The sequence below is a fragment of the Protopterus annectens genome, chromosome 2.part0 (assembly GCF_019279795.1).
Source record: "Protopterus annectens isolate FY-2018-M chromosome 2.part0, PAN1.0, whole genome shotgun sequence".
NCBI lineage: Eukaryota > Metazoa > Chordata > Ceratodontiformes > Protopteridae > Protopterus > Protopterus annectens.
The window spans coordinates 1,537,958,055-1,537,982,054 of NC_056728.1; positions in this window are offsets into that span (position 1 = coordinate 1,537,958,055).

Below are 24,000 nucleotides of genomic sequence, written 5' to 3' on the forward strand. Positions count from 1 at the left end.
TATTTCAAATGTGTCCCTATAGTTGGGCCTTTATCCCACCATTATGTATGGCTTTGTCCAGATCTCTTCCTCTATGAGGTTGAGAGCTAAGCTACAAGCAATTAGCGGCATGGCCTTACATTTGCATTTTGTTGACTGTCTTATGTTGGTAGTATGGACCCCATGACATTCCTTACAAAGGCATTATAGGTGAGGCATGGGACTTTGCCAGAGGCCTGTAGGCAGTGCATTCTGTCACTCATATGTTCCCAGGCTGTCAGGCAGTGGACCCCCCTGGGGTGACAATGGTAAGCTACAGAACACATTCCTGTGCTACTAGGCACCATACCTCTCTACATATGTGAGCCAGACATCTGGACAAAACCATGAGTAATTGGGTGACAAAGGCCTAAATATATGGACCATTGTAACTATTGGCCTTACAAACATGAAAGGGTGATACAATAACAGATTTCGCATTAGCATGCATTTTTCTATAGGGTATGAAGTCTGAGACACTACAATCATTATTTTCTGAGTTTAGACTTTCGTGGTTTGGCAGACAACCACTATGTCAGAATAAAGACACCGCAAATATGATGCAAACCTGTGTACATTCTGCAAAAGGTCTGAACAGTTGGGAGGTATAGTAGGCACTGTGTAGGTTACTCCAACCTGTGTACTGTTCATATGTGTGCCCCCCCTGTACATGACCTGTCCAGCTTCCCAGCAGCAATGGATATTGACATCTGGACAGTGTGTACAACTCTCACCATAGGTGTAGCTGACATGCAAAATAGTTGCCACTGCATTTCATGGAACAAGGCCCTGTCTACCACAGTACTGTACCTAGGCCACTAGGACACAACAGCCATGAGAAGTTGCTGTCCACATCCTGACAGTATTCCCCACACATATGCATAGCTCATTGACCCCTGCATATTGCGGATATGCAACAAGATATCATGTTGATTGGGACAGCCCTGGCAATGTGCGCTCTACTGCTATTACCCTACAAACTTGCATGTTAGTGCATTTGTATGTGAATATAGGTGTGGGGGGGCACAACTGTCAACAATACACATTTGCACAGTCTGTGCTGATATTGGCTTTACATTTTGGTTCCATTTAGCAAAGTATTATGCCCTATCTTGGAGAATAGAGGCATATCACTAGAGATGACAGGTGAGATTGTAATGCAATATGATTGAGTTTCAGACTTCTTAACCTTCAGAACCTTACTGCAAATGCAAGGCCTGCTATGATATCGCTGTGTAAGTCTGTAGGGTGGTATTCCATCATTGTCACCATTGGCAGGCCTTTGCCAGACATTCCTTTATGGTTTTCTATGTCTGACTTGCTGTGTGAGTCTGAGGGGTGAGTATGGAATCCCCACAGTGACATTCATGCATGTGACCTATGACCCACCCCCTTAGTTGGCCACCCACATATACTGCAGTGGGATTTGTCACCTTAAGTGATACTGCATAATGTGGGGAGCCAGTATTGTGCAGACATTTCCTGGTGTCCCACATAGCTGTCAGTTGTCTGCTGCTATCCCAGTAGGCCACCCCATTCCCTTGCATGCATGCAGCATTACCATAGATATGCTACCAAAACATATTAATCCATTCATTTATTGTTCAGAAGACTGACTTACCTTGTGCCTGCGGCAGTTTTTTGGATGGTACTTGAGGGCTGTCTATGTTGGATGCACACAGGATACTGCCTATACATAGTAAGTTACAAGTAATGTGATGTGTGTGTCACCGATTTTACTGTGTGTGCGAGTCAGAGAGAGGTGTCAGTCCCTGGGTCCCTACAGTGTCAGTGTGTGTGTGCCATGTGTTGCCTCTTTACCAAGGCCTGGGCATACTGGGCACGCCTCTGTCTGCCTACAGGAGCTGGATCAGGGACTTCCTCCTCTGAGTCCCTCTGTGCCTGTGAGGACCTTGGCAATGGTGGGGGGGGGGGGCTGTGTGGCCCTTCCTCATGCTGTTCCTGCTGCAACTGTTTCTGCAGGATCATATTGTGTAGCATGGCACATACTATGAACATGTGTGCACATGTGGCTGGAGAGTACTGCAAGGTTCCATCAGATATGTCAAGGCAGTGGAACTGTGACTTGAGAATCCCAAACACACTCTCTATAATGATCCTGGTTTGTGCGTGTGCCTCATTATGGCATTCTTGAGTGTGTGTGTGCATTTCTGATGGGTGTCATCATCCATGGCTCCGGTGCATAGCCAGCATCCCATACCAGATGGCTATATGGGATGTCCCCACTGGCAAATGCCAAGCACAGCTGTGACAAATCCCAGATGTGGGAGTTGTGATAGTTTCCAGGGCTGCCAGCACATACATTCATGATAATGACCTGGACATTGCACACAACCTGGCAGCTGATGGAGGTGAAGCCCTTGCAGTTGATGTAGACCTTACCCTGTTCACCGTGTGGTGCTTTGATGTGGATGTGTGCAGTCTATCACACCCAGTACCTCCGGGTATTCTGCTACATGGTGGAAGAGACGTATATTGCTGGTCCTCTCCTCATGGGTGTTAGGGAAGGAAATGTGCTTACCAGCATGTGGTATGATGGCATCCAGGAAATGGTGAAGTACCCTGGATGCGGATGCCAGCAAGACCCCCCATGATGTCCCCAGTAGGTTTTTGGAAAGTACCTGTAGGTAGTATTCTTAAGGCTACACATACCTCTGTATCCACTGGGATGGGTCCCCCTCTGTTAGCTCTGGGTCTGAGTTGAGGCTTGCACAGCTCGATGATTTGCTGAAGTATGTCTCTGTCCACCGTGTAGCATTCTACTATCTCCAGATCATGTAGCCCCTGGTAAGTTACCCTGGGTCTGAACAGTCTTCTCCTCCTCCCCGGTCTGTGGTGGTTGTCAGCATTATCCTCCTCACCACCTTCAGCCTCAAGCATATACTGATGGATCAAAGCAATGGCAGCCCCTAACATTTTTTCAGTTAAAATTCTCCCACATGTGTACACCAATGGTGCAGATTTTGTGGAAAAAAAACAGACTGAAAGATGTTTGCATAGTTTATACTGCTGTGCTGCAGATGCTGCCTGTATGATTGGCTGACAATGATGCATTCCACCTGCCAGCTATATTATTTGTACTTGACTGCTTTCATTCTGCTTTTTCCCTTTTTTATTTTTTTTCCCTTCCCATTTCAGCCCCTTTTAAGGCCCAAGGCACACCATGCAAACCCGGTGCCCAAATGTAAACAGTCCTGCTATTTCCTTTTTTTTTTTTTTTGTTTATTTTACACCCAGTGCATGCTGCACAAACCCATTTAGCTAAGGTAAACAATGAGAAATGGCCCTCCCCTGGACATGAACACACTCTTCATTTAATGGAATAAGTCAATACAGCCTGAGACACACCCTCTTGCTTAATTGTGGTTAGCTAAGCTCATCTGGGAGCCATGGAGCTCCAATGTGCTTACACCAAGCATGACACACCCCCTTTTCATGTCTGCTGCTCCTCCTGCTTACACCACTGCCTTATAGCTCCTACATGGTTAGGTGCAGTTTGGCACTTGTCTTCTTTTTGTAAATTAAGTAAATTTCCCCTCATTTGCATACCCCATTGCCTTAGTCCCTAGTTACAGCACTACCCCAAACCCTTTCCCCTTAGCAACCACTGTTCCCTGCTATTGTTTTGATTCTGCATGCCATAGACTATAATAGCAAAATGCAGATTTCACTTAAAATTGTCTTTTCCCATTTTTTTTTATTTTCAGCACAATTCGAATTGCAGCCCACTTAAATGGCCGAGATCGGCCAAAAAAATAAACTTTTATTTTTATAATTTTGCAACACTTTTCCAGGCCAGTGGTCATATATTTGGTCATTGGCATGCCTAAGGATTAAAATACATGTTTTAGTTTGAGCTGTCATGCCTCTGTTTTGATTTTTGCAGAAATGTATTCGGCTAGTAGCCAAATACATTTCTGCATGCCACACTATTCTGCCACGGATGCCTGCCTGCTTACTGGATTGTTAATTGACCTCATTTGCATGGTTTTCAACAAATGAGGTCATTAGCATAATCCAGTCATGTCCATGGTAGAATAGTGTTAGCAGCCTTGTGCATGTCCCCAGGCTTGTTTACTGGATCACTCAGCGTCCATATTCCGTGCAAGAACAGCTACACTATTGGGAATGTCTTTCTCTTGTTATGTAATGTAGTTATTCAGGTAGCCCACCTTAGGGATTCCTTTTTACATTTCTTACTATATTTGGTGCAGGTAAGGACTGCCTTATCAACACAGCTATATACGTGGAAGCAGACAGAGACATAGGCAGAGGGTTTGGTAACAGGACACATTGGAAGAGGATTGCAGCAGAATTTATTTACATCATCAATTAACTGAAAAGTCCCTAAACAAAGAGAAACTTACTGATGAAGTGCCACCAATTTTAAAGGAAAAGTCACTAATTTATGGTCTGACTTAAAAAGGCAGGAGGAAATATATGGACATGTGCAAGAAGTGATCATATTGTAAGGAAACAATCAGAGGTACTGGCACCCCATTAGGATGGTTAATTAATTAAAATGGTAGTTAGCGTTTACAATGTCAAGAAAGAGCTGGGCATGCTGACCACTGACAGTGTAGGTAAACTAGTTTATTGATAGACAGTTGCATAGTCAGCTGCAAAGACTTTAAGACTACTGCTGGTGTGCAGTGGTGTTGGATTTTGGATTAGATTTCTACATTTAAGGTTTGGAAATGTCCATTATTTTCCTAATTTTCTCTCTTATTATATAACAGTTTGTTTTATTTTAAATTCTGATTTACCTTAAAGTTTTTTCTTGTAGTCGTAAACATTCTTGGCTAGGGTCAATTAGAAAAAAGTATTTCCCATTTACTGAATGTAAAGGAATTAAGTCTAGCAAATTAGTTGGAAATATAATTTCTTAATTAGCTGCAAGTGCTGTGTGACTACTGCTGGTGTGTGTAATGTGTGACTGCACTGGATTTTTCCAACCCACAAGCCCAGCTTTTTTTGTGCATTTAAACTTGGTGGCCTTTGAGATGCCTGACTATACTATAAATTTGGAAGCTCCTCCCAATCTCATCTCATCTGTCCATTCTACTGGATATTAAAAGATCTAACTGGATGCTTAAAGCTTGGGTTAGCCTTTGTTAAATATCATCCCATTCACTTTATGCAGACTACAATATTCAGAGTATAAATCCATTTTTCATCTTACTTTTCCAATCTGTAACATCAGACCCTAGACTACCAATCACTGGAGAGACTAAGAATTGCTTCTCAGGAAACAGCCTGGAAATAGTGCTTTTGTTTTCCTCCTAATGAGAGAAGGAACAGAGGGACATTGTTTTCTTACCTTCCTAGATATTACAAGTCACTGTAAAGTCCGAAAATTGCTCCCTGGGAGCCATATTGGGATGAATGTGACTTTCTTTGCTTCTGGTGAGAAAAGTAGCAGAGAAGCATTGATTCCTGCTGATTGAGCAGTGTATATGGGACTTCACTGAGTAGTCTCATTGTAGTTTTGGTAAGAACCACTTTGGGGCCTTTCTGTTGCTTAGCTGTCTGTTGTGTCCAGCTGCTGTATGTTCTATTCAGTGTATCTACCAAGGGAAGACTATAGTAAGTGTAATGAATACAGGAACATGTGGGTAATACTATTTGTCATGAAGCAGCTTGGGATTAATTTTACTGGTTTGTTTCTGCTGAGCAAAGGAGCTAAAAACATTGATTTATAGCAGCTTGCAGATGTGTTGAGACCAGCACTATCTCTACTACCAGGCAGATAGCACCTCAGTTAATAATTTGCAAACCTCATAGGTGTTACACCCCTTCAGCCCACGTTAGTAAGCACCTGGAACCATGGTTTTCAACTTCCCAACTGTCTCTGCAGCCATCTTGGTGGAAATGAGTGTGCTGAGACAATGTAGCAATTTTCTCAAATTTATGACATCTACTGAGTGTTTAAACAAACTGACACATTGTGTGAGAGATGTAGTTATTTAATGCTATTGGAGGCAGAACTCTCACATGAAGACACTACAAATAATAGGCAGGCTGTCAGTACCACACAGCACCCCACTAAATCTATCGCACATAGATCAAACCAGTTAAATAGACCTACATATGCTCCTACCTAAACCACAAAATCTTCCTTAATGTAACCTAAGAAACAAGTATATCAGCAAGCTCAAAAGCACATCACAGGCAGCACACACCTTAGAACACAGAGCAAGGAGTCACAGTGTCAGACTTCAAAAGGCCATAAGGCAAATTTGCACATAATTCTAGTCATAGACGACTAAATTGTGAGACACACTGATGCACCACTCACCAGGCTGTGCATGGAAGGGTCACAGTAATTTGCCTATCAGGTGCCAGGATTCACCAGATTACACAGACACTCAAGTCCTTGCATCAGTAATACAATTTTGACATTCATAGTAAACATGGGTGTAAATGACTAGAGACATACCTCCCTACACTTTGTAAAGAAACATATGATAGAGCTCTCAGAGTATGTGTTTCAGGTAGGTATGAACCTAGCCTTGAGCTGCATCGTACCATCACTAAGAATGATGCTGAAATGTGAACATAAGATTATTGAATTCAACAGTTGCTTAGCTACTGATGTCATTAACAGGTGGTTCAATAGATATCAACCTGGGAGGAGATGGTAAACAATCCAAACTGATTTGCCAGTAATGGCCTGCCTTTATCCCCTGAAGGTTTTTGTACATTGGCAAAAACTTTGTCCACCCTTTTTTAGGCACCAACACAGCAAAACAGAATCAGGATAACATAAAGGTATTGCTGCTCAATTCTAGGACCTTTAACAAAAAATAACCTCCACTCCCTACAAGTGCCCCTTATAATGGAAAACATTGATGTATGCATTGTTATGGACACCTGGTTCAAGACCATTAACAGGACCCCATCAGGGAAAAGTTTCAATGCCTACTATGTTTAGGTCCACTGCATAATATGAAGCCACACTTCACCTCTAGACCAGTTAGACAAGCTAACACTCAGGAACTCCTCCATGTCCATCTTAGCATTAATAAGACCCCTTATCACATAATGGTTAAGTATAAGCACAAGCATAGCTGGCTTTTCTACCAATCAGGGCTATTCCCCAATCTGGTGCACCACCTTCCCAGCTCTTCATTTGAGTAACAAGAAGTCCTCTCCATAATTCTGGTATTCCAAGCCAGATGTCCACCCTCATCCTGCCCTTTCTGCCAGGCCCTAACACTCTGACAGAAGGCCTCTTCTCTGATTTGGCACTTTTGCCAAGGAAGAGAATCATCATGTCCTAACTCCCTACCTCCTTGTGCCCTCACACTCTGCTTGGCAGCAATATAAAAAAGTTTATTGTCCAATCTGATGCTCCCTTCTCACACTCTGAAAAAAGGTGCATTCTCTGAATGGGCACTCAGGAGCGCCAGGTCATAAAGGCCTCCATCACTGCTTCTTGCCCTCACATTTACATGAAGACTATTAAATAAGAGTACAACACCCCTTTTGGTATGTACCTCACAAGACATCTACAACAACTGGAAAGACCACAGAAATACCTCACAAAGAGGATTACTGGTCTCAAACAGATGCCCTACGTAGACCGTCTCAAAAAACTACAGCTTTACTCCATCGCATATCACCTACTCAGGGGCGATCTCTGCCTAACATACAAAGCTATGTCAAACCCACAGCTGTTGGACATGCTCCACATAAAGAAATCCCAATCCCTCCGAGCTACATACTCTAGGGACCTAAACCTTGTCACCACACTAAACAGAACATGCTGGAGGGATAGATTCCTGTCCCAGAGACTTCCCATACTCTGGAACAGACTACCTATCTATGTCAAACAGAGCTCCTCATTAGCATTCTTCAAGAAAAATCTTGATGATTAGATGGGAAATGGGAAATTCACCCCAGGGATCACTTCTGTGGCTCTGCTCGACAGGGGCACAGGAAAATAATTTTCTTGGGTGGCGAAAGCCAGGGTACATTTTTTGGCTAGGCTTATATAGGCCCTGGGGCCAATAGCCTAGTACCTACCTATGAACCTATGAACCTAAAAAAGGATCTGCCAATTGTGTCCACTGATACCTTGCATCTGGGGTGCTGCCCACTTTGCCCTACCCTGGCAATGTTTCTGAATATTGTATCCCTCTATGCCCCCTTAAACCCATAACTCCTACCTAACTAGTATGGAGTCCCTATGCATTAAGCCAAACACCATTCTCATATAGGACTTCAACTACCCCCTCCTTCATTAACTGGGAGACATATACATCCTCTAAAATGTATGCCTAAAGATTTCTGGACTTCTTCAATACAAACTCTCTGTACCAGTTAGTACACACCCCATACAGGGATGATAATATCCTGGACTTGATCCTCACCATTATGGTACAATGCTGTTCCTTATCAATTGCAATACCCTTCCTGGTCAAACCAGACCACAAATCAGTCACATTCACCTTAAGACTGAAGCCAGAAGCATCCTCCAGTACTTCAGCATTCATAGATTATGCCAAGACTTATCGGTGATAGTAGCACAACATGTGGCACACTCTGCACTTGTGAGTGTGTTGCCCTTTGAATGAGACATTAAACTGAGGCCCCATCTGCTTAAGTTAGTGGTATGTCAGATTGATGTAAAGGATCCCATACCATCTTTTGAAAAGAGTCAGAGTCCTTTATTTTACACAACATAAAGCGTTACTTACATATTTACAAAATGTACATATTTACAGGAACATAAATACACATTTTGATTTCTTACTATTTATCATTTTTCTTATAACATCCTTATCATAATTCTTTTATAATTCTCTTATATGAGGGTGGCTATGGTGGTGCAGTGGTTAGTGTTGCCGCCTCACAGCAAGAGGTTCTCCAGTTTGGTTCCCGGCTGGGGTGCCTTCTGTGTGAAGTCTGCATGTCCTCCCTGTGGTCGCATGGGTTTCCTCCAGGTGCTCCAGTTTCCTCCCACATCCCAAAGACATGCTGTAGGTGGATTGGACACTAAATTGGCCCTAGGTGTGAGTGTGTGTGTGTGTGTGTGTGCCTTCTGTGGAAGGTTGGGCGCCAGGCTGGCAACTCGACACCGTAAAACTCCACTGCCAATCATGAGCAGACAGATGATCCACTGTGGTGACCCCTAACTGGGGAAAGCTGAAAGAAGAAGATCATAATTCTTTTATAATTGACATCCATTCCTACTTCGACAGCCGTAATCTGATTTTTTTTAAATACATCTACAAAAATCTATTTCCTGTTAAAGTTTCATTCAGTCTTTCATTCCAAATAACCTATATTACATAAAATAAATTCTTATCTACCCTTCTCACATATTCTTTCTTTTGCTTCTTATAATATCCATACATAATCATATGCATATCTACTTTATGTCATTAATATTCCCCAAAAATTCTTCACACAACTTTTTTCAGAGTTTCACCATTCTTTTACATTTCAGAACATTCATGGTCTGTTGTCTCTACCTCCCCACAAAATAAACACACTTTGCAACGTTCTTTTTTATATGACATATTCCCCTTTACTGGTAACTTATTTATTACCAGTCTCCATAGGAAATCCTGACACTTTGCTATGTTAGTACACCATGTTTTCTTTAATTTAATGGACTGAATCACTTCTGGTAAATTTTCTCATGGATTTACATACTAGTACTGCTTTATCACATTATTACATCACTTCCTTTTATCTCTCTCTATACTATCAAATTTTCTTTTCCATGTTAGTACTTTTTCTTGATAATTTTTAATTTCTTCATTCACATACTATTTTCTTATTGTCATCATCTCCCAGATTTTTTGTACCTGTTTAAACATTCTCACTATTATATCCTCATTCTCTTCCTTTGACCACCTTAATACTCTATACAATTTTAAAAGCAGAATAAACAATGGTAGAATTTAGTAACCCCATTTCCAACTTCCCCTTCATCTTCACTCCAATAGAGCACACCTCTGCTCATTGGGTTTAATCTTGAGCCCCGTATGAAAGAAAACACCAGTTGCACAATTTCCTTTTCATATTTTACCGAGATCATATAAACACTTGACATATGAGTTATTTTTCCCATTAGTACAGAGTTTACCAGATAAACCTTTTCCTGAATGCCAATCTAGACAGCCTCCACAGAAGACATATATTTTAATTTCTTTTATCAGCCATTCCCATTGCATTATAACTACATCAATTTTCGCAAATTGCATTCTTAGCTAAGAAACTTCATTCATAACCCAAACCCTTACTTTTTATGTTTATTCAAGATCATTTCCATTTCCTTTAAACATTCATTCAGACATACCAACACTTCCCCCATCCATATTTTGTTCTTAGCAATTATGGTTATATCATCCTCATATATCAAAATTACCAGTATCACCTCCTCCTTTTGTATCACATATCTAGCATCTTTCATTTCAGAAGCTATTTCATTCACTATTACATTCATCACCATTGCAAACAATATTCCGCTCATGGGACATCCTTGTCTTATACTGCACTTCATTCATATTTCTTTACTCAGCCACCCATTCACTATAACTCTCACTCTGTTATTCTGATATGCTGACATACACACTTTCCTAATTCTATCACCTATTCCATATTTTTCCATGACATCCTACAAGGCATAATGTCCTACAGTATCAAAAATGCCTTCTTAATATCATCTACCATAAATTGCATACCCTCCCTTTTACTTATGCTATCATCCACAATTTCTCTCACAAACAATAATGATTCTTGACATCCCTTATCTTTTATACCATATATACTTTGTTACACAATATCCTTCATGCTTCCCTCCATTCTCCCTCTGCATTATTCTTATAAAAATTACAATCCATGTTATTCAGCATGATGGGTCTCCCATTTTTATTTCAGTCTTCTCATCTTCATTCCATATAAATGTTAATATCTCACTACATAACTCTTCACAGATAAAGCCTTCTTTCAACCATTCATTCCATACATTAACAAAGTATCATCTTTACCATTCCATTCATTTTTGTACATTCCATACGCTATAGCATCTGAGCCTGATACCGAATTAACATTTACTTTCATAAGTTCTAATCTAATTCACTAATTGTAATTTCTTTTTCAAATTCTTCCTTAACTTATTCTGAAAATTTCTTTACTTTCCATTCTCTCTTTTTTCCACATCTTTATTCTCTTATACATATTTTCCACGGTTTACTATCATATACCCAAATGTACTCGGTCGACTGTTCACATGGTCGTCCGAGACTGTGCAAAATTCACAATGTCGAACACCGGAATTGCTGAAATACATGTCGACTGCTACCTAGGGACGGGTTTTAACATGGGTCAAGATAGGGGAAGATGTGTATTTCAGCAATATCATTGTTTGACATTGCCTACGGTCGACATTCTGATTTTAGAATGAAGTGGTGTCGACTGACTTCACTTTGAATAAATGATAGTAAACCATTTTCCACATGTTGTACTGCAATACTAATAATATGCTCTTTTGTACCTTTTACCTCTCCTTTTACATTTTTCATTTTCCCATTATACTAATATCTTCCTTTACTATTTTCCCAAATATGCAGATACTGCCTCCCTTCTCCCTTGTAAATAATATTTCTACTTAAACAGTAATGCATTATTTTTTCTCGATTTCTTTTATGTATTTCTTTTTCTATATCATAATACTCTCTTATTTTATTCTCTAAATTCTCCATTATGTTTATATATAATTATACTTGTTTTTACATTCAGTCCTCCACTCAGATCAGTTTTTATAGAAGCCCTTGAAGTCCTTCATATTTACATGATCCATCCATAACTGTAATACTTCTCACCCTCCAATCTCCATAATTTCTCATTTATTCTTTTTATTCCATGTCTTATTTTAATTTAATCAATTCCTTCCATCACCTCCATCCATATTGCTAAATAGTATGAAAAACTTGTCACAGAATATAACAACGTTATGTCCTCCCCTTAAATTACTATTTAAGTCCACATGCATTTATCATTTTCACATTAAACAATACATAGGCCAATATTTGATTAAACAGTTTGCCTCTTTCCAAGTTGTAAGTTTTATATATATATATATATATATATATATATATATATATATATATATATATATATATATATATATGTATATATACACAATGCTATAATTCTATAAATGTGTTCTCTCTCCACCTCATATCCAAAACAGTTAACCTTCACATCCTTACCAAAGTTACATATAGTACTTCACTGTTTTCTACGCAACAGAGTCGCTTCCTAAGTTTGATCTTATATTTCTTAGCCATCTTTCATTATTTGTCAGAAATCTTACATCTTCTAACAGAATAACATACACATCATATTTAGCACAACATTCCAGTACTCCTATCCTTCTTTTAGTGTTAATAAAACTGTTCACATTTACTGAAAGTAATCCAAAATAATTGTTTTTCCTTCTTTTTAAGTTTAAGGGAAATATTTAAATTCTCATTTTCTTATTTTAACTCTTTCCCATATTGAATATTTTTCCTGGGTTTATGTACAAATACTTCTTGATCCTCAGCATCAGATTTTTCACTGGCTAGAGCTTCAAAAACTGTTAGTCTTAATTCCTTCATCTGATGTCCATTCCTGCATGCAAACTTTCTCCTTTTTTCCTTTCCATATTATTTTTTTTCTTCTACAGTTTCCTCTTAACCTAATTCACCCTCTCCCTCAGCCTCTTATTGTGCTTCCTCATGTAGGTTCTCTTACCTTTCTCTTTCTTTTTCATTATTTACTGTTGGCTCTTGACAGTCCATCCAAAAGTGTTCCTTTTTTACACAACCTGCATTCAAGTACGCACCTTCTTGCTGTATGTTCTTTCTCCCCACAATTGTTACATTATATCTTGTCACAATTATTAATTAAATGAGAAAAGTCTCCACAAAAGAAACATGATATATGCTGGCCATCATATCTTAATGTCCCTCTATGCCCAGCCACAAAAATAATACATAGCAAGTGTTTCCCTTTTTTTCACATTTATAAACACCTTCCATAAGTTTCTCTCATCTCTAACTATCACAATGTTATCAACAGTTTCACATAAAATCTGCGTGCATTTTAGCATCTTCATCTTCCAGTTCATCAGTTCTACACTATAAAGTAACATTTTTTAACATTTAAGTTGCTATCAGAAACAAATAATTGTTCCATGGATAAATGCCTTTTTTTATTACATAGTTCAAGAAATGTTATCATCAATCAATGTGAAATGTTAATTCACAAAAGTCTCTGTCCCTATGTGCATAAATAACAACTTTCCTGAGTTTTAAATTCTAAAACAGTTACCAAATTATCCCATACATAATATCTGTCAATTACAGGCTCATTTGTTGTTCTTATTCTCAAGGATGACATTCTCTTCCTTCTAAAAATAGTTTTATTTGCATTTTGTTTCTGCTCCCACTTTTTGCCTGCTGTTAACTGCATTCTCTGCTGCCACATCACTTGTTTTTTTCTCCACATTACCGTCCTCATCACATCCAAAAATATTATCGACAGTCTCACTCCATGAAACAGTAGAATTCTCGCCTGGATCATCTTGTTTGATTATATTCAACAGAATATCATCTACAAACCTTCTTAACACCAGTTCTATGTGCCTTTAATAGACTAGCTTACTTCATTCTCCACTGAGACAACTGAATGCTCCTCATTTGTATCATCCACCACACAGGCATCTTAATTTGCATTCTGTTACTCCATATCAAACACGCTTTTCTTCAAATTCTCATTTTCCACCTGGAAGCTTTCCACAGGTTTTCTTTGCTCCTCCATCCTGCTTCTTCTCATAGCCTCTTCCTTGTAGCTGCTAGCACAATCTAGCAGCTCCAAAGAGTAGTTGATCCTTTATTAAAAATTACATGTTTATTTACACCTATACATCATGCATGCACTATATACAATATATATAATTTTCTTTTACAGTTTTACAAAACAAAGACAATAATCACTTTTTTCTTTTTGACCCCCACTCTAACTTCCACAACTAAAACCTTATTTTTTTGACATCATAGCCAAATCCCACTTTTCATAAAACGTAACTTCCTTCACCCTTTGATTCCATATTATCCATACAATACAAAGCATTTTTGTAAGAGTTCTCTTAACATAATTTCTACTTTTATTGTTATAATATCCAAATTCAGTCATATCCATAGCTATACTACTAATTTCTATAAATCACTCTACATAATCTGAATCTAAAATCTTTTTTCCATAGCATTTTTACTCTTTTACATCCCAAAAATGTGTTTACTGGTTTCAGATTCCCCACAGTATAAACAAATTCTACCATTCTTACTTGTATAAGGCATATTCGCCTTTACTGGCAATTTTTACATCATCAGTCTCCATAAAAAATCTTGGCACTCTAACATGTTTTACATCTTACTTTTCTTGTGAACACTCCTTTTTTTCTTTATGTAACCCTTTCCATGGATATATATTCAAAAATATATTTAAATAATATTATTTTTCTCCCCTTTTCCATTTTTTACACTTGTTTTCCACATCAAAATATTATCCTGATAATTCTCTAATTCTTTATTACAACAACATTTCCTTCTTTTTAAACTAAAAAAAAGAAAAAAAAAATATATATATATATTCCCATTTTGGTGTATTTAACATAGATCCCCAAATAAATAAAAAAAAATAATATGATAGACCTCTTTACTGCATTACAGCCGAGTGACGTCTCCAGGCGTTTCTGCATTTACCTCCTGCTGTGCCTCTAGGAGTCAAATATTGCCTGCTCATATTTGCATTAATAATTCCAAAACCATGCTACATACAAGGGTTACATATTACATTATCGAAGTTTCAGTACTTCGAATACCATATGGTCGACACCATATGGTCGAAGTACTAAAACTTCGAAAATGTAATTAAAAAAAAAGAAAAGAAACAAAAGTAACTGCTGTGAGCAGGGAGGCAAGCCCCCCTGCATCCCCACACACACCCTACATAAATATACCAACTCCGACATCTCAGTTTAACGGAGTTAAGTGCAGGAAAGGGAAGGTTTCCCTTTCCTATGCTGTAGCGCAATCTCGGAATTGGTATATTTAAGTAGTGGGGATGTGGGGGGTGCAGGGGGGGCTTGTCCCCCTGCCTACACCCTTTACTTTACCATTTTTAATACATTTTTGGAGCATTCGAAAAATGTAATTGTTCGATCATTAAAGGTTGACTTTTAGTGATTCGAACAATTGCATTTTCGATGTTCCAATAGAAACCCCATACAAAGTATCAGAATATTTTATCTTGAAGCATACATGATGGCAAATGAAATTGTATTGATATATGACCTCTGTCACTTAGTATTTGTTAGAACTGTAAGGTGATAACTTCATTTTTTAAAGGCTGAAGCCACACCCACTGGGAGTTAAAGGTACACACTCAAAAGAGCTGTACTGAAAGGAATGAGTTAAGATCAACAGTAAGCTAAAAATCCCGCTAAATATGCAAATCTAGTTATCAAAATAGAGTTAGCTAAATACACCTTTTTGTGAAATGACAATCTAAAAGATTTCAAAGACACATAGTTTTCATTTCCTCCAATTTTTCTTTCCATACTGTATCTATAATGTCTTGCTTTCCAAACTTTATTTCCCGAACTTTAACCATTCTCATATTAAATTTAATGTCACCAATCAACTCCTCAGATCCTAATCCCTGACTTTTTTTTTTATTTATCAAAAACCTGTCACATGAATAGTTTCCTCTAAATGTTTTATCACACTGCACATACCAATTTCATCCCTAGAGATAATACTAATATCATATGCATAGGTTAGCAGAATCAGTAACTTTACCCCCTCTTTTGAAATATAACAAATCAATTCCATCTCTTTATGCATATGTATTGATAGTACATTCATCACGAATACAACTAATATGCCATTCAATCGACAACCTTGTCTGATTCCTTTCTCAAGCTGTATATCTTCACTAAGCCATCTGTTTACTAATGCTTTAACAATATTGCACGTATATTAGCTGAAATACAAATATTTTTTATCTTTTCACTTATTTTATAAATTTCAAATATCTCCCATAACACCAAATGATGAATTGAACCAAACCCTACACTTAAATTCATTACCACTAATTTTGTATTTACATTCCTGTACAATATATCATCTACTACTTCTGTGATTATCAATAATAAATCCTGGAACTTTTTCCATTTTACACCATATACATGTTGTCCCTTTACAACTTTACTTAGTTTTTCTTCCATCCTTTTTTTTTTTTTTTGTAAAATGTTCATAGAAATTTTATATTCCATGTTATTTAATACTATTGGACTCCAGTTCTATATGTCTTATCACTTTTTTCCATACAAATCAAATTATACCATTGCACAAATCTTTATACCTAAAACCTCTATCTAACCATTCATTTAATACTCTTATAAACACTTTTTTGATCCATTGATATATCGTTATGTGTTCACTTTATAATCCCGAAATTCTGAAATTTCGAATTTCAGAATTTCAAGATCATAAAGCCTAAACCTTATAATCCCAAAACCCCAGAAGCACAAATTTAAAAATTGTGAACACTACACTAACCATACACCACACACACATACACATACGCCTTCACCCAACACACAAACACTCAAACCTACACTACATACAAGCAGGGGGACAAGCTCTCTATAATCTTTCATTTCCTATTCCATATTCTTTTAGCAAAAGAATTTATTTTTTTGTTTGACTATATTCCATTTAACCTCATCACTATCACTCAACCCTCTCTCTTCTTCCTCAGGTCTGTCCATATTTGCATCTTCCTTCATATTAAAGTTTTGCATAATTTCCTCTCTATCCAAAACATTTATCATTTCTTTTTGAGTTTCCACTGTTTCTAATTCTTTCTGTATAACTTTATTATTTTTAACTTGCTCTTTTACTCTTTCTCTGTTGTTTCCATTTCTACCTCATTTCCTTTTTCTTCACACCCCTCCCAAATTACATACTTTTGCACTTATAACATTTCAGTTCACAAATACCTGTATCATGTCCTATTTCCCCACATGTAAACCATCTTTCAACACAAAAAACATGTTTTGGCTATCCCCAATATTTTACCATGCCTCTGTCACCTTCAACATTTATGATACTTGGAATATGCATAATACTCACATTATCTCATTTTAAAATCACATAGCAATCCCATGCCCCAGTCCATAAACCTCTGTTATCATGTATTTTAGGCAAACCTAATACATCTTTACATAATTTTAATAACTGTCCTTTTAAATTCTCTTTTTCAACTTCATTCCTAAACTGAATATTAATTTTCTTTTTAGTTTCCCTATGAAAGGGCTTACAAACATATAAATTCTATACTAAAAGTCTTTCTTTTTATCATATTCTACTAGAAATGTTTCCAGTATCTGACCAGTCTCAAAAATAATGTCACAAAAAGTATCTCCATTAATTTGGATAAATGGTCTTACCTCATTAGGTTTAATTCCTGGTGTTGTAATAACTTTGTCCCATACCTTACATCTGTCCATTTATGATTCTTCCTTTTTCTAAATTCATACTTTTAAAAGTATTTTCTTCTTACACTTACAGTTTTTTCTTCTTTCTTGCTGTACTTCCCCACTTTCACCATCTCTGCATAAGATTTTATCTCAACCTGACCTGCTTCAATCTGCTGAACAATTTCCTTCTGAATCTTTTCCATCAGTTCTCCCCACGACATGTCTTTGCCACTCTTTGGTTCACTCATGTTGACTAAATTCATCAATAAATCATCTCACAACCCTCCCAACGCGAGGATTTTAACAACACATTCTTGTGCTGTAACCTCTTCATCAAAGAGGTTTTGCAGAAACAAATATTCTGAGTCCATTTGCATTCATTCTGACTCCTTAATCTGCTTTTGAAAAGGCTCAATTACCTTTTCCCATTCATTCACCATGCCATCATTCTTAACTGATATCTCCTCACCTTCCTACCTTGTTTAAAGAATCCACTGCTTCTGGCTGTTCAACTAACAGCACCATAAACACTTTCACCCAATGCACACTCCTTTCCTCGCATAATCCATAATCGCAACTCTCTCTTCCTGCTTCTCCAAGCCACCTTCACTCAGAAGCCAGAAGTGCCACAGTGAAATGCATCTCCATACACAAAGAGTAGGGAAAGCTCCTCAATGCCCTTGTCAATTCTCCTCTTGTACTAGGAATACCACCTCACGTTTCCCCTGAAAAGCAGCTACTAGCCTAGTGGGACTAAACCAATCAATAAAAGCTAAATAAAAAATAAATAAATAAAACGGCTAAGCTACAGAAACTGAGTGATGACCTGGCTAAATTCAACATCCAATTCCAACTCAATGATGCCACTACTTACAAGGAATCCTTCACTGCCAAATTCTATGGACAAATGAACAGCCGTATAAAAGCATCTGTCCTCCTCTAAGGTAAATGCAATGCCTAATTCATAAATAAATCTCAAAGGTGGAACCCAAAAATAAACAAACTGCACATAAAAATAAATGTAATTCTTGAGATATAAAAAACAGCTCTTGCTAAACTTAACAGGGAACTCTGGACCCTGGTCAAATCAATCAAAGCCAGATATGAGGTACAAATTGCCACCCTGTCGAAGGATAACAACCAAGCCTTCTTTAACTATGTTAGTAGAAACAATGACCAGGGACCAGTGATGTACAGAGATAAGAGTAAATAATATCACATACTCAGGCCCAGAGGACATAGCCATAGACTAGTGGATACATTTAGCTCTAACTTCAATGGCCTCCCTCCTCCTACATTACCAGATCTCACTCCTGCATCTATACCGCTCTCAACTCTCCCATGATCTAGGCCCAAGAACACTGCATACAGATGCTATGCAGTGTCAGCTTCCAAACAGGTTTTGTGTCAGATAGAGGTCAGCAGCTGTCATCCTCTTGCACAAAGGTGAGGTGTCAACAGACCTGGTAATTAGAGACCAACAAGTCTGAACAGCCTCATCTGTAAGACTATGGAAAGGATCATTGCGACATTAGTAAATAAGGATATAGGTAGCCTGCAAACTCTTGTTCCAAGCCAGTTTGGATTTGTTAAGGGCAGATCTCACCTATTTGACCTGGATGATTTCTAGTAAAGATTACTAAATCAATATATGAAGGCAAATCAGTGCATACTGCATATCTAGACCTCACAAAGGTGTTTGACACCATCCAACACTCTACTGTAATAGATAAAATATCTCAAATAAATGTTAATTCCTATGTAACTCATTGTGGTGCAAACTGGCTCACAAACAGAACCTAGGAGGTTAAGATGGGCTGCTCTACCTCCTCCAAAACACCTGTTACCAGTGCTGTTCCCCAGGGTTCATTCCTTGGGCTACTCCTCTTTGGAACTTACCTCTCAGAGGCCAAAGCTACTGTAAAGGGTTTATGGCTGGCTAAGTTTGCAAATGATTGTAATCTTGGTGCCATCATATACTCCTCCAAGAAGAACTAGAACTGAATGGGAAGAAATGTATAATAGTATCCTTTGGCAAGCAGGCAGTCCTTTTTTAACTATCACATTGACAACACACTCCTGAACATTGATCCAGTGGTTAGGGCCCTGGGAACCTACATAGACAATGAGCTGTCCTTTGATCACCATTTATCTACTATTGTAAGAAAGTGCTTTTTTTTCAATGCACTGCTTTTTACTAACGGTTTGGTATCCAGATCCATGCAATCATTCTACTTCATTCTGCACTCATCAGGCCAATCAAATGATATAATGCCCTCTTCAGTAAGTACCTCTCCAAATGTTTGCCACAACTTGAATGCCCACAATGCTTTCTTACTAAGAAAGCCAAGCACCTAAATCATAAAAATATGCAAACTATCTCAAAGTCCTCTCCCTCTTCTCGATGTTATACAGGCTACTAAGGGACAATCTTTGCCTCATGTACAGAGCCTCAGCAGACCCTATCATGTCGGATCTACTGCACATTCACAAGTCCACTGATGGCATAAACACCAGCTAAAGAGATTTAAATCTTTTTTGCAACATAAATAGAACATGTTCAAGGGAAAGATGTGTATCACAAAGAATACCACCACTTTGGAATTGTCTTCTTCTCCAGATAAAGCAAAATACTTCACTTACAGTATGTAAATGTAATCTGGACGAATGGATGGGTAACTGCAAATTCATCCCTGGTTTAGCACCCTTGAGTAAGGGCAACTGTAAATTTCTGCTCATCTCTAGGTTATTCATACTTAAAATATAAGAGTTAAAATCTTCATGGGACTGTATGGTTAGAGTTCTAAATATCCTCACAAATCAAGAACCTAGCCTTTGTGCATCTATGAACATATGAATCTATGAGGTCCCCTAGTAGAAATATGTTGGTTTTAATGGAGATTTCAGTAAGTTGCTAAGATAGCTATAATGCTCATAAAGGGATATAGAGGCTTTTTTTATACCTAGCTGTGAAGTGGTAATTAATTTTATTTATGGTGATTTGGACACAAAGGTGTTCAAATGTGATTCCCTGAACAATCTGTTATCAGGTGATGATAACCTGGACAAATATTGTTACTCTTCCACAATTGCCAGTAGGTCCAAAGATGTGACAGGCACTACACCAAGAAATAAAAGGGGTGGTTTCATTGCTTTTACTATGACTTTTCATTCAACCTACACCAGAACCTGTGGGCCTCTTCATTGCTGCTGTGTTGCCAAGAGACAAAGCTTGAATACCCCAGGCTCAAATCTGTAAGGGGTATGATCAGCACTGTAGAAGAGGAACTAATTTGCATTGATTACCAGCTTCTTAAATTATTTAAAATACTGCCTGTTGTGTGCACACTAGCAACTGTATAATGAGGTTACAGTTTCTGTAGAGCAGATAGGAAAGAGCCACTATATGTCAGCATAGCAGCTCATCACTCTGGAAGATGTCTTGGTCCTCATTGCTGGATGAGTAGGCACTGTGGAATTACTTAGGATGACAACTGTTCCAGCTGCACTTATTCCCAGCTCTGCCCACAGTTACTGTTTTCTTCTTAGTGGACTTCCATTTCATCTTCCATCCCCTTAAATGCTTACAGCATTTCTCTCTTTTCCAGTTCTACCCAGTTATCATGTCTCAAGTTGGTTTTCTATGAATGAAATAGGCTCATTAAGACTCATTAACTTCTTGCATATTTATTCTACCTTTCCATCCTCTTTTTCATCAGCTACTGTCATCACTCAAAGTTCATAAAACACATGGAGAGGCCATACTCTCTGTAAAGCTTCTTTTACGTAATTCCCATTAGTATTTATAGTGCTTTAGCCTTCCTCTGGTTAAATCAGCTTGCCTTGTTTCAGGTTATACAACTGTAATGCTTGTTTACAAATCCTGCACATTTTGATTGCTTCTCTTTTGCATTAATGATATTATGACACTACATACCCTGGCATTTAAATTTAAACTTTTGTTATCTAGATTATTTGCAGTAACCTTTTTCTTCTTCTCCCTGCCTAACATAGCCCTGTAGCTGTTTTATCACATTCTCATCTACGTCACTGTTTACCTGAACAGCTTCTTCTACTTAATTCTTCTAATATTGTGCTGCATTTGAGTCACACATTATTCCTCTCAAGTGCAACTAATTAGGAGGAATATTCCTCACTTTGACTCTTAAAAAGTCCATGTTCATCTCAGTTCATCAATGAAATGTTCTGTCACGCATTCAGCGTTTCTCTTTTACAACTGATGTCCATGGTAAATTAATGCTAAATCATATGTTTATAAGTATAAAATAATACATGTAAACCATTGTGTGAGCCTCCTAGTTGACATTGTTATTTGGCCACTAGTCAGTATTCCATATTTTGCCCATTTGTTCCACATTGGGAGAGTTAGTGTTCGACATTTTAGAGATGGGAGGTTGACAGCTATGAAACACAGGTCAAGGCAGCTTTCTTCATTTCAAGCTGCTTTTTGATAAACATACTGTTTAGTCTTACATCATATCTCATCCCTCATGTACATTCTGCCCCTGTATGTATGTATATATATATATATATATATATATATATATATATATATATATATATACCCTAGCCTGCTATCTGATTGTCTATCTATATATCTATTTATTTATTTTAAAGGACATTAGTCTCCTGATCTGTTAGTATAGCTTTTTCTATCACCTTCCCACTAAGGGTGTTTTACTGTATCATCCACAAGGTCACTGATGTCCACATAAGGCATCTTTTACTTCATTCCATACAGCCATAACCCTGTATTTACTTGCAGTATTTGACACTCATGCACTTCAGGTTGGCTTACCATATAGGCTGCTTTGAATATATGTAATATTCAATCTTAGATGGGTAACCGCAAGCTCACCCCAGGGTCTCCACCTATGTCCCTCTCAGACAGGGGTGATAGGTACTGATCGTAGAAATAAGGGTAGAACTTGGCTAGGCTTGTAAGGGCCCTAGGGTCATTAGCCTAGTAACCTTCAATGATCCTATGATCTTATTTTACAGTTCAGGTCTCAACTGGTTTCTTTGTTCACTCATATCACAACCTGTCAATTATGATTGGTGCAGGCAACGGATATCTGAGAAAGGATCCCATCACAGAGTAACCCCGGGTGAATTCCCCTTATTGAGCTAGAGGCTGTGGCCAATAGACCTCAGAAGCCCTGAGAGATTTAGATGTTCTGTAATATGCCTTATTATTTGAAAGAAAATTACTTGTTAAACTGACTGTTCTGTTTACTGTTATGCAGAATATTTATTAATTTTTGCATGTTCCTCAGAAAAACACCCATGGAAAAATAACCATTTTGTAACATTCACAAAAAAATGAAAATGTGAAAGTCTGTTATTCAACAATCCTTCCATGCAATGAAAAGTGAGATGTTCTGAAGATGAGGAAATTCAACTATTAACCAAGGATATAGAAATCAAAAGTTAAGCTTGCTATATCTTTTCTCAGCTCATAAAGTGTTGCACTGCTCAATTCCATATGAAGAACACAGTTGTGAAAGGCTTGCATCTTTCCAAGCTCAAAAATGAATCACATAGGGGACTTTGTTACTGTATAAAGTTAGCTGTTTAAACAAACAGCTGTAGCTCTTGGGGTCCAAATGTTCTGTGTTGACTTTCAGGGGTAAGAAGATTCACCTTTGTGGATGCAGTAGGTAGCATTAGACCTCTTCTGTGGTAGGAAGGAAACAGTACAGAAAGCCCGAGTGAAAAAGTAAGAAATGTTATATGCAACTCCAGCTAAAACAAATGTATTTCTCTGGGTTCCCTTTAAGTCTAAATATAATTCTTACTTTACAATAAAAAACACTATTTTATCTCCTATTCATAATGTCTCAAGCAATTAACTTATGCAATATAAGCATGTTAAGAGACACCCTGCTGTATGGAATTTATTGATGGTTTCTTTTTTAAACAAGCACAGAATACAGTAAATATGATGAGGCCTTCCTGCTGACAACTGTGCCTGTCAGAGGTCAAAAAGCATCGAAAATAGCAACATAAGTTCTGGATATGTTTTTTTCTGCAATAATCTCAGCACACACTTAACTACATGCATTTCAATTGAAAAAAGAGTTTATTAGCAAACAGACACAAATAACCTGCCACAATTAGCAGATGAAAGGGGTGATAAATGAAAGGGAGGTGGGTTAAATTTGTGAAATGTTCAGGAAAACATGCAAGTGGCTTCATCCATAATAGGCATTAGCAACAGGAAGTCTTGTCAATTAGCTGCCTTACTGTTAAAATGCTCTATTTTGTGGGCTACTGCTATACTTTTAATGCACATAGGAGGACAGGAATCTGGTGCAATTATTCTCAGTTCTGTAGTTACTTAGAGTGAACTTGGACATTTGGAGTTGAAAAACAAGTTGTTGTTGTGTCTT